At 45.2% G+C, this 13,214-nt stretch overlaps 1 pseudogene; it reads left to right on the top strand.

Moving 5' to 3' along the window:
- The window catches only part of LOC131095414 (protein patched homolog 1-like), a 198,112-nt pseudogene that overhangs the window by 69,797 nt on the left and 115,101 nt on the right, over positions 1-13,214 (top strand).

Below are 13,214 nucleotides of genomic sequence, written 5' to 3'. Positions count from 1 at the left end.
TTTCCAGGAAAGGGGAGAAAGGAGACAGAGTGGAAATTTTCCAGAGTAGAAATCTATTTTGATTTAGGTGAAATGTACATCTTTAAGTCTGTAGTTTGAAAACATAACTGTTTACTCTGACTGCTTGTTCTCGTAAAAAGTCTAAGCTCCGAGAAAGGCTGTGCTCCAGCTGAAAGACAGAGATAAAGAGAGGGAAGACAGAGAAACAGAAAGACTGCTGTGAGAGCAGGTCAACGTGACCTAAGAATTCTTTCTGATAAAGAAGAGTTAGCGTCAAATGTCATGCAAAATTTTTAAAAATTAATATTTATGAACCTATTGTGAAATTGCATGCATATGTATTTGAGAGGTGGATAAAAAAAGATCTGGAGTTCCCAGAGGTGGGCATGTCTTTTAAAGAGAGTAATCTCCACATGCGTCCAGCACTGTAATAAACATACCATCTTTACAACTTTCACAAAGTTGTAGAGTTTTGTCTCTGCAAAACACATTAAAGTACATCTTTTGTTAAGAAAATTTTTACATATTTCATATTTTTCAAAACAGCAGCCATTCATTTTCCTGAGAGATTCAGTCTATTCTAGAGAGGATCAGAAGGAAATAACATAGTTTTAAAGTCTTGTCTATGGTCTATGACGTTGCATACCTTTGTGTGTCAGAATTCATAAATCATGAAATGGTCATGGGATCTTTTCTTTCAAATATTAAAGCAATGTGTTGAAAGCGAAGGGAGACGACCCATCTTGTTGTTGATCAGCATCGACTCTGATTTATTGATCAAATCAGTCACTTTTTATAATAGTGTTAATTAACTTCATGCATATTGCAAAATTCGAGCTCATGATAGGTTACAGAGAAAACTCTAACCCCTCCTTTTGTTTACAATACCCATGGTCGTTTATTGAAACCAAAATTAGTGTTCTCACTGTGATATGAAAAGTTCTCAAAACCTTCATATCTGTTCCCAGAGCAGCCAAGGACTGTTATGAGAAGACTGTCTGAGAATCCTGCTGTTTATAGAAAAGGTGCCTGAGAACCTAGTTATTTACAAAATCAAGCCTGGGAACTGCTGCTTTACAGCTGCCTTTTACTTTCCCATCAGCTGTATACCTTCATGGCCTCTTTCTTTAAGCCATGCTTGAACCAGGCTCTCCACAGCAATGTTTAAATGCTACTTAGGCTTTAAACAATAGATAAACTATTTGAGGACATGTTTTAATGGTGAACATGGTGGTGATGCTAGGTTGATGATTGGACTTGATCATCTTAAAGGTCTTTTACAAACTTAACAATTTTGTAATTCTACAATTTTAGTAGTTATGTCTTCAGCCAATCAGCAGGATCAAAATCTTACTTTAAACAGCCTGGAGATAACAAACGTGAAACATCAGTAGAAACCACTTTTATGTACTATATATATGGTATATATAGGATTGAAATAACTATAAAATGTTTGAATACATGACTGATTGCATCATTATCAGAAAAGTAAAAGCAAGAACTAGTCTTCTGATTTTACTTTACAGCTTCAAAACCCTGAAAATCATTCAGTATGTTACTATAATTTTGCATTGTTTTTGCGTGGCAAGGTTTTGGTATCAGGGAGGGGACATGGCTGGCTTCTTTGAGAAGCTGCTGGAAGCTTCCCCTATGCCTGATAGAGCCAATGACACCTGGCTCCAGGACAGAACTGCCACTGCCCGAGGCTGGGCCAATCAATGATGGTGGTAACATCTCTGTGATAACATATTTAAAAAGGGGAAAAGTTATTGCACAGGAACAACTGCAGCCAGAGAATAGATGAGTGAGAATATATGTGAGAGAAGCAGTTTTGCAGACACCAAGGTGAGTGGAAAAGGAGGAGGTGCTCCAGGCACCAGAGCTGAGATTCCCCTGCAGCCTGTGGTGAAGACCATGGTGAGGCAGCTGTGCCCCTGCAGCCCATGAAGGTTAACAGTGGAGCAGAGATCTACCTGCAGCCTATGGAGGACTCTACACTGGAGCAGGTATATGCCTGAAGGAAGCTGTGACCCTGTGGGAAGCCCACGCTGGAGCAGGGTCCTGGCAGGACCTGTGGACCCATGGAGAGAGGAGCCCACACTCGAGCAGGACTTGTGACCCTTTAGAAGGGACCCATGTTGGAGCTGTATGTGAACAACTGTAGTCCATGGGAAAGACTCACATTGGAGAAGTTCATGGTGAACTGTCCCACATGGAAAGGGACCTCATGCTGGAGCAGGGGAGGAGTGTGAGGAGTCTTTCCCCGGAGGAGGAAGGAGTGGCAGAGATAAGGTGTGATGAGCTGACCACAACACCCATTTCCTGTTCCCTAGTGCCACTGAGGCCAGAGGAGGTAGAGAATTCGGTAATAAAATTAAGCTCGGGAAGAAGGGAGGGATGGAGGGAAAGGCATTTAAAGATTTGGTTTTATTACTCATTATCATACTCTGATTTGATCAGTGATAAATAATTTCCCAAAGTCAAGTCTGTTTGCCCATTGTGGTAATTGGTGAGTCATCTCTCTCTGTCCTTGTCTCAACCCAGGATCCACCAGGCACATTTTATAACAGTGTTAAGTTCATACATATTGCAAAACCCGAGCTCATCATAGGTTACAGATTACACATTAACCCCTCCTTTTGTTTTCAATACCTGTGGTTTGTTATTGAGACCAAGATTTGTTTTCGCACCCTGATATGAACGGTTCTCAAGGCCTCCACGTTTGTCACTTTTGCTTTCCCAAACCAGCCAAGGACAGAATGTTTACCTGTTATGAAAAAACAGCCTGAGAACTCTGCTGTTTAAAGAAATGTGCCTGAGAACTCCGTTGTTTACAGAAACAGGCTTGAGAATTGCTGCTTTCAGCTGCCTTTTTACTTTTCCATCAGCTGTATATTTTCATGGCCTCTTTCTATGAGCCATGTTTGAAGAAAGCTCTCCACAGGGCTGTTTTCACTTCTTGCTTTCAGCTTGCTGCTTTGCTTGCTCTCTTTTCTGCTCTCGCTTCTGCTGTCCTTTGGCCTCTGCTTATTAGCTAGTTTAGCTAAACAGTCCAAAATCCTTCTTGGACTGTTTCTCCCTTCCTGTTTCTGTGACCATCTCGAACCTGCTCTGGACTGGGACCTGGGAACACCGAGAGTTTGCACCGTTTTGGCCTGCAGCAGCTGCCCCAGCGCCGGAGGGACTGAGAACAGACCAACCACCCCCGAAAGAGACTTTCTGATTTTGTCATCTTTCTCAGAGCGGTGTCATCGGGTATTGTTCATTTTGTGTGCTGGGGGGTGCTGGGCCAGTCTAATAAACAGGTTCTTTCCACCTCTCTCCGAGGAATTTTTTCCCGAACCAGTTGGGGGGAGGGGCCATGTGGGTTTTGCTTTCTGGAGGGGCCCTCCTTTGCAGATTCTTTAACAAATTTGCCCTAAACCAGGACAGTTATATTTTCTCTCCCTTGTCCAGTTGAGGAGGGGAGTGTCGTGGTTTGAAAAGGAAGTGAGTTTTCTGGGATGCTGTGGTCAAGCCAATAGGTGTTCAGATTTGAATATTGGCACCTGGTGTGGCCACTGAGGACATGGACACGCCTCTGAGAACACAGGGGTTAAAAGCAGAGAACTCCCAGGGGGAAGCTCTCTTGGGTTCCGGGGAGGGAAACAGGTCAGGTCTCCCCTGCCCAGCTGCCGGCTGGGCGGGAAAGGGGAAGCCATGCAGCCGAGTGAGGTAGGCCTGGCCCCGAGAATGGAAGGGTGGAAGAGCACCGAGAGGCATTGGGCAGCCCCCCCCCAGGAGAGAGAGAGAGAGAGAGAGAGAGCCTGGGCCTAGGCTTGTGCCACCTTGAAATTCAATAGCAGGCCGGCTGAGAAGGAGAAGGGGGGGTGCGGCGAGAAGGTGCCTGCAGGGCAGCGTGGGAGTCCTGGGCAGGCAGAGCCTGAGGTTTTAACCCCTTTCTTGAATAATGGAAACCTTACAAATGCTGATCCTCCTGGATCTGAATGAGAAGAGAGATAGAGATGAAATGGAGGAGGAAATGGGCAAGTGTGACTTGGAGAGTTAGGGACATGCGTGCGGAAGAAATAGGGCTGTACGGTCAGTCATGACATCCCCCCCCTGCAGTCAGACCTTTGCTCCGTACCTGGCCGCACCCAGCCAGACGTGAGCAGAAGGAAATGACACTGACTGCCCAAGCTATAAAAACCCGTGTGACCCCTCAATAAACGCCATTTGCTGTCCACCACGTTGGTGTCAGGAGCATATGGACCGAGTGACCCTGGGCTTTGGGCCACCGTGCCGGACTAAGAACCAGGTCGCCACGCCTTGAAGGCAACATCTGGTGCCTAAAACCCGGGATTGATCAGCGCCCAGGGTTCGGGGATCGCCTGGACGAGGGACCGGTGGCTGCACAGCTGGCCTAGTGCAGCGGGGGGACGCCCTCGGACCAGCTAGGAGCATGGACGCTATCGCGAAGGTCATAAGTCAGATCCATGCGCAGTGGGTTATCGAGTGTAAGCTTAAAGATTTATGTCTTGCAATACTGAGACTGATTAAGCTTGGGGCTATAGAAAGCCTGGTAGAAATTCTCCATCTGGAGATCTGGGATAATTGCACAAAGGCTCTGGCCGAGGAAACCATGTCCTCAGGCTCAGGGAAAGCCCTCAAATCGTGGGGCAGAGTTATCCAGGCTCTGCAAAAAGCTCGGCAAGAGCAAGAAACCTGGAAAGCCGCGTGAACTTGTTTATTAGCCACGCCGTAGTTGGGGGTAGGGGCAGCGACGCAAACCACGGAGGACTTTGACCCGGTCGGGCGTGCGGAGGCGCAAACGCCGGAACTCCCTCAGCGAACGGACTCACCATCAGAGGGGGAGGAACACACACGGACGTTTTGGCAGGGGCTAGCAGAGGAGGCACAGGAGGCTGCCATAATATCGGACCCCAAAGCGGTTGATAAAAACGCACCCTCGCCATATGCGTTTGAAAATGGCGCCGGAGTGCGTGCACAGGGCTGGAATGATAACACGGGGGGTGGAAATGCAGAAGGCTCGCTGAACAGCGCAAGCGTGGGCGAGCGGGGAGGAGGGGCGGCCCCCGAGAAGGGACTTAAGACCAATCAGAGCGCTCAATTCACATTAGGTCCTTATAGGGCAAGAACCTCCCCCAGCAGGAGGCGGGGGGAGCCCAAGGGGAGGGAAAGGCCCACCCCCGCAAGAAGGGGCGGGATCGGAGCCCTAGAAAACGGCAGAGCAGCCCGGAAATGTCCGGCCAGTCGACTTCCGGCTCGGACTCTGACTCGAGCTGGGACGGGCTTGAAAGGTGGTTGGAGGATTCCGACACGGATTCGGGCTTTAACAAAAAGGGAGCAACAGCATATAAGATCACTAGCCACAGCGCTCTTGCGTGGGTTAAGGGGATATCAGAGAAAGATCGAACCCCGCTTACAGACTGGGGGAAAATAAAAATGGCTTGCGCGGAGTGGGGTCTGTCTGCCACACTGGTTTTCCCGGTCCGTGTGGGGGGGGGGGGGGGGCAGGCGGAAATCAAAGAACCTACTCCCCGGTAAACCCGAAAGACGTACAAGCAATTATTAAAGCGATTGCAGACAGGGGGATTAATTCTGCCAGGTTTCCACACTCATTGACAGCGTTTTTGGAGGCAATGATATGCTTCCCTTTGATATCAAACAGACTTGCAGGCTGATTTTCGATGGGGTGGGGATGATCGTTTTTAAACAGGAATGGGAGGACAATTGTGTAAAGCAGCTAGCCTTAGTAACAGGGGCAGACTACCCACTGCATGGCTCCAGCATACAGAGGCTAATGGGCACAGACCCCACTATGATCACCCCCCAGGCGCAGGCTGAGGGCCTGCGGGCCCATGAGGTTATGACAACAACCCGTGGTGCCTGAGAAGCCATCCGTGTTGCTTCCAAAGTAATAGCCAGATCGTCGCCATGGTCAACTATAAAGCAGAGTGAGAGTGAGAGCTTCACTCAGTTTGTGGAGCGCCTTCAGGCAGCATTAGATTCCTCTGCATTACCTTCAGAGGCGAAGGGTCCTGTGCTAGCAGATTGCCTACACCAGCAATGCAACTCAGCCACCAAGGACATCTTAAGATCACTGCCACCTGGGTCCAATATTGCTGCCATGATCAGACACGTTGCAAAGGAAGAACACCTAGCTCCCATCCAAGCAGCAGTTCGCACTGCAATAATCAGTGTGATCTTGTTTCTAGGGTTAGCAGGCGGAGGACAGGCAGACACAAAACATTACCCTCACCAGCCATTCAGGTGAGTTCTACGCCATCTCTCAGGTGAGGGGGTCATCAAAGAAATTGTTGCAGCCGACACCCCATCTTTCGAGTTCAGGCTAAAAGACATTTTCCCTCACATACAGGGCACCCCAAATTTCAGGAGACGACATTATTTCAGACCTACTGGTGGCCTGCCTCCAACCCAGGAAAAAGTTACTGTAATTACCTGGGGTATTGATATTGTGGATATTGGGGGTGTGAAACTATTGTGACAGGCAATGCATGGAAACCACAACAGCCTGATAAGTTCCTGCAAATTAAGTATACTCCCCACGGCTGTCTTCAACCAAAATTTTGTATGGATGGGTTCGTGATCATGCCCCAAGGCAGGAAACAGCACACCTGCACAGGCTATATAATGACAATCCTGTAGCCGACCCATGATGGCTGGGCCACGAGCAAAGTGTGGACAGCGTTTGTTTATCTCTCTCGCCGCATCTGGGCGAACATACAAATTATCAGATTCCCACCTCCAATATCCCAATCAGTCGGACCCAATCCGATTCTTGCAATGAGTAGACCCAGGAAGGGGATCGCAGCTAACGGTAGTTCTAGCCACAAAACACAGATGGCAAAACTTACCTCCCCATCCGATCTCTTAGCCAAACCAACCCTCTCCAATCCATTCCTAAGCATGTTAAATGCCACCTTGCCACCTTCTTATTGTTAAACCAATCCAACCCGAACCTCACAGAGTCATGCTGGTTATGCTCTGATGCACAACCCCCTTTTTATGAAGGAGTTGCCCTCGATTTCCCATTCATCTTCTCAAAGTCAGACAATCCACGCCAATGCAGATGGGACACCCCCTGGAGAGGCTTTACCCTAAGTCAGGTTACGGGCCAAGGCAAATGCTTTGGCAATGCAACCTTGGCAAAGCAAATGGGCAACGTCTGCCGGGAATTCGTCAAACTTAAGGGAGGGAAGTTCCAGTGGGTGATCCCAGCTGCATTGGGAATGTGGGTCTGTCAACGATCCGGGGTAAGCCCATGTGTACTCCTTGACAAATTCGATCATTCTACTGACTTTTGTGTCCAAGTTCTAATTCTCCCCAGAGTCCTGTACCGCCAGGAAGAAGAAGTGTACCTACCGCTTGTTCGAGGAACCCAATCGGCTCTACAAACGAGAAGTGATAACAGGCATCACCATCACAATGCTCCTCGATTTAGGAGCTACTGGCGCTGCCACAGGCATCTCGGCCCTTGCAACTCAACATCAAGGACTGGCACAACTGCAGATGACTGTCGACTAGGACTTGCAAAGGATTGAGAAATCCATCTCTTCCCTAGAAAAATCCCTTTCCTCACTCTCAGAGGTTGTCCTCCAAAACAGGCAAGGACTGGACCTTTTGTTCATGCAGCAAGGAGGCCTGTGTGCCGCCTCGAAAGAGGAATGCTACTTTTATGGGGACCACACCAGAGTCATCAGAGACTCCATGGCCGAACTGAGAAACCGACTAAACCTAAGAAAAATGGACAGAGAAGCTCAACAGGGCTGGTTCGAGTCGTGGTTCAACCGGTCCCCATGGCTCACCACCCTGATTTCTACCCTAATAGGCCCAGTCACTATAATCTTTCTAACCCCAATCTTCGGGCCTTGCATATTAAACAAACTGGTGCTATTCGTTAAAAAGCGTTTAGAAATGGTTAACATTATGTTTCTCGAGCGCCAACAATTACTTTAAGGCGTGCCAGTTACTACCACACTTACAATTTTATACTAATTTTACTAACCCATGAAATTTTGTAACGTCTACATTTTATAACTTTATACGATTTTTACTAATCATGAGGGAGGGGGGAAATGTGGAGAGTTAGGGACATGCGTGCGGAAGAAATCGGGCTGTACGGTCAGTCATGACATCCCCCCTCCTGCAGTCAGACCTTTGCTCCGTACCTGGCCACACCCAGCTGGACGTGAGCAGAAGGAAATGACACTGACGGCCCAAGCTATAAAAACCCCTGAGACCCCTCAATAAATGCCATTTGCTGTCCACCACGTTGGTGTCAGGAGCATATGGACCGAGTGACCCTGGGCTTTGGGCCACCGTGCCGGACTAAGAACCAGGTCGCCACGCCTTGAAGGCAACAGTGTGATGAAAGTCCGTGCAAGTGAAAGATGTCGGAAGAGTGGAGAAGAATCTTAGGTGGGAGGAGGTGATGGAGTGGCCTTGGCTGGACTTTTCTTGTATAGCCATGGACAGAACCATGTTTCCTGTGACACAGAGACTGTATCCAGGGGGAGGCAATGGCTCAGAGCTAAGAGGGTTCAGTGTTGAGACGCCTCGGCCCCAGGGGGTGAAATTTGGGGGGGACAAGTGTCCCGAAGGTGAGAGATTGTGCTCTTTTTGGAACGGGAAAAAGCATCCTTAAAAGGAAAACCCTAGAAGCAGCTCTGGTCCATGTGCAGTGGTGAGAACACTGGACATGGAAGAAAGAGGTCACGACGGCAAATGTTCTCCGGGCGGTGCCACGAGTGACATGGAAACACACGAGATGTCAACTGTGTTTCCTGGGGAAGCCTATGGCACAAGAAAGGCTCCTCTCCTCTTGATGAACTGAGAATTGCTTATCTAAAGGGTGGTGATGGACTGAGAGTTGGTGATCTGAGGGATGGATGTGTTGGAAATTTGGTGGGGGGAGGAAGAAATGTTTTTGGAAGGTTTTCATTTTTTCTGTGTGTTTCTTTTTACATATAGTTGTAGTTTAGTTAATAAAGTTTTCTTTATTTCTAAGTGGGGGCCTACTTTGCTTATTCCTGGTCACATCTCACAGCAGACACCAGGGAGAGTGTATTTTCATGGGGGCACTGGCATTGCGCCAGCGTCAAACCATGACAGGGAGTGATAGAGCAGCTTTGGTGGGTGCCTGGCATCCAGCCAGGGTCAACTCACCACAGATTTTCACAAATAAGAGACAGAAAAATGCAAAATTGCAATATTTAGGGTCACATAAGTTGAATATTTTTAAAATATGAACTTTGGATGTATTTTCTTTTGAGTTGCCAAATTTAAAGGCTGATTTTCAACATCAAAAGCAGACATTGATCTGTGTTGGAAGGAGGGCTCATTTACATCAGGTCAGGCACTCCATTTGTGTAATCAAATTTTAGTCATTTTTTTGAGTGTTAGCACCCAAGCATTGTTTACTTCAGAAGTTTGCAGGTGGAGGCACTTGATAATTTATATGCTTTCTTCATCCTGAAACTGGGCTAATATAGAGATGCCTACTAATTATATAATGAGTAAAATATAAAGGTTTCTTTTTCTTTTCTTTCTCTTGATGCCTCTACTATTTTCTTCCATTTTTTGGGAGAAAAACAACCCTCAGTGACTTGTCCTTATCTACTGCTATCTTTCAAACCCATCTGTGCCCAATTTTTCCCCTTGTAAGGTTCGTGACCAGCTATGTTTTATTGTAAATAAATATCATTTAGAATAATGATAGATGCTGCACCACATATGTTTATACAGATTCTCTGTTAATCTCTGTGTAGGAAAGGGTTACAGTTTGAAGGAGAGGTTGTTTTTCTTTAAATAATGATCACTTTGCAAATTGACTATTCTTGTTCCAATATAAGACTAATTTTGGTAGACCAGCTCATTAAATCAAGTTAAATACGAGCAGGACAGTTCAACAGATAATCACAAAATGATTTTTTGGGGCTTTTTTGGGGGTTTTTTTGCTAGACTTAAAGTACATCAAATGCATAGTGTTTTACTAAATAGAGCAAATTCATTAAAGTTTAATTAAACCTTTATTTCATTACTGATTTCAAAATATGCTTTAATGTTATTGTGGTACTTCAATTACTTCAGATCCCTTAAATGTGAGGTCTTCGGTCCTAGTTCCAGATTTGCTTTTGCTTGCATCTTTTTGTACTGAGACTAAATAGGGCAGGATCTCATATAAAAGTGCAATTTATTGACAACTCTGTTTTTTCCACTTAAAAAATGTTGATGCCACCACATATCTAGATATATAGATATCAAAAATCTTAAGAAAATTATTATTAAAATAAAACGAATGAACTACAGTAGGCTCGCCATAATGAAACTGGAATGTAAAATATACCTCCCAGTTCCCTCAGGGAGAAGCTTGAAAGTGTCTGATGAGTAAACATGAAAAATGGGTGAATGGGTGAAAATTTAAAGGTGTTTTTATGCTTTATAAAGCCATTGCCCTAAATGAAGTTTAGTAAGTACTTTACTTCTCTTGTGATTGATCTCTAGGCAGCTGTAGTAAACCCCTCAGCTTTAGCCAGGGCCCCTTGGAGAATAGAATGCTGACACAGCGGCAAAGAAGCTTCCTGTCTCCAGGGACATCCACCTTATACCTTATCCCTATAGCCATGTAAGGCAATATCTTGTTAACCCTACTATTGGTCACTTATGGTCACTCTAACACCTTTGCCATTGGTCAGGATTGGATCCGGGCCAAGGCTATAAAAGTAGCATACTGTACCCCTACTAACTCGGAAGAAGAAGAGCTGAGACCCTTCACGGAACCCCTACAATAAAGCCATACACGTGGAAGAGCCAGCTTCTTCTCCTTCTCCTCTCTCTACCGTCTGCTGGAGCCTTAAGCCAAGGGAAAAGCTACCTAGCAAGCAAAGCTGAAATCACAAGAGCTGGCTCATCACTAAGAGCTGAATATTCCCTGCTTGCTAGGGGCTGACCCATGGCCTTGGTCTGAGCGAGCTGGCCTCTGGCACTCAGTCCCCCTGGGAGCTGAGCTCTGGAGCTGTCACAGCTTGCCCTAAGATAAGACCAAATTAAGGCTCATTTAGGCAGCAGTTGAGATGGTATTCAACTTTGCCACGGTTTTGCGGATTTTTCGTGCTATCTTGAGCGTGGACCTTTATTGTCGGGAAGACAGGAGACTGGATATATTCTGCTGTTTTACAAGGTGAGAATGTGTAATACAATTACAGTATATGAGATGTGTCCTTTTTGTCTTTACCAATCAGTGCTAATGTCCCTTGTCAAGAGTGGGAGTTCTTCATTGCAGCGGGACAGCAGCAGGGTCAGTATGTTATTGCCATGGTTTTTATTGCTGAATTACATTGCTACACACACACACACACACACACTTTTTCCTTTATTAATACCTGCATCCATTTTAGCCATTGGAAGACAACTGTATTTTTTTAATTTTATGGGGTATGGCTGGTATTGGTAAACTTTGGAAGACTTAATTCCAGTCTCTTATGGAAGACTGTAAATAACTAGGGCTTCTCAGAAGCCTTCCTTAATCACTCTGTGCAAATATTTTTGCTTTTTGTGCCTTGAAAACTAAATACATAAAAATAATGTAAAAACTATAAAATTACTTCTCTTTAGCCTACTTCTTCATAGGACTATGAAGAATTCAGAATTATCAGTACCATTGCAAGGCAATGATTGGTAATTTTTCTGTTATGGCTTCAACAGTAATTTAGAATGGTAGTATGCACACTCTTACCTAATGTACGTCCAGTTCTGAGGTCATGGGTAGACTAGGAGGAATCTATTGCCATTAGCAGAACCACTGCTTAGAGATAAAGCATATTTTATGACCTTATCACTCTCTACAACTTCCTGAAGGGTGGCGGTGATGAGCTGGGGGTCAGTCTCTTTCTCCAGGCAACAACAGACAGAATAAGAGGACACAGTCTCAAGCTGCGCCAAGGGAGATGCAAGCTAGAATTAAGGAGGAAGTATTTTACAGAAAGAGTGGTCAAATACTGGAATCATCTACCCAGGGAGGTGGTGGAGTCATCATCCCTCGAAGAGTTTAAAAAAAGACTGGATGTGGCACTTGGTGCCATGATCTAGTTGAAGTGTTAGAACATGGGTTGGACTCGATGATCTTACAGGTCTCTTCCAGCCTAGAATTTCTGTGATTCTGTGATTCTGTGATTTTCTACATTAGTTTTTACTTTTGCCTGCAATGAAGAGGATAACCTGCATTTCTATACATGTACTCCCACATGCATCTCATAATCAGTATGTAGAGAAATGCCTTTCTGTTCTCAGCCTTTTGCACCCACGGGGGAGCAGACATAGTCTGACCTTTTTAACTTTGATGTCAGAGAGAGAAAGTGCTCTCCTAAATATGCTTTTGAGGTAGTCATTAGAACAGGGAGTTGATTGGAAGCCAGGACTCCTCTTTGTGTTTCTGATTCAGCCACAGTTTCACTGGATGGTCTAATGTGCTTGAATTTTGGAGGCCCGATTCTCAGAAGCCTAGGGCTGCCAGGCCTTCTATTTATTCCTACATCTAAAGTTGTACCAAATGAGAATGAAAATTTGAGCTGATGTACATATGAAGAAATTCAGTTAATAAGAGCTTGTTTGTTTAGGTAGGCAACATTTTCTTCCTTTTCGTAAGATTTTTCCACTTGGTGAAAAATCTCTGATACTGTTTTCTATCAGCAATTTGCTTTTATTTATAGAAGGAAGCTTGCTTATGAATTTTTTTCTTATAAACTAGGTATCCACTACAATAAATGCTTCAAAAAATGCTTCTGTAATTTTGTCTCTTCATTTTGCCTGTCCTCTCTGGCAATTAATACTCATATATGTTTACATAAATTTTAAAATACAGAGTCAGTGTATGGCAGGTGGCTTCAACCTGCCTCACAAAAGTCTGAGATGTTATTCAGAAGGTCCAAATACTATTTTCAGTTGCTTCAATAGTTTTCAACAGAAGAACTCAGCATGTCATGCATTTTGATCTTCTAAAAAGTTTCATTCTCAGCATGGTCATGTAGATGTAATTCACACACATATATAATGCTTTCAGACTGTGTGCAACTACCTGGTTATTGACCTGATTAATATATGTAATAAATAGAGTGATTTAAGTGGATACCAGTGTCTTCAGACATGCTGGTTCCTTCTTTCTTGGGCACAAAAAACATGCAGAAACAGTCTCA

Source organism: Melospiza georgiana, chromosome W (assembly GCF_028018845.1).
Source record: "Melospiza georgiana isolate bMelGeo1 chromosome W, bMelGeo1.pri, whole genome shotgun sequence".
Classification (NCBI taxonomy): domain Eukaryota; kingdom Metazoa; phylum Chordata; class Aves; order Passeriformes; family Passerellidae; genus Melospiza; species Melospiza georgiana.
This window is presented reverse-complemented; position numbering and strand designations above follow the sequence as displayed.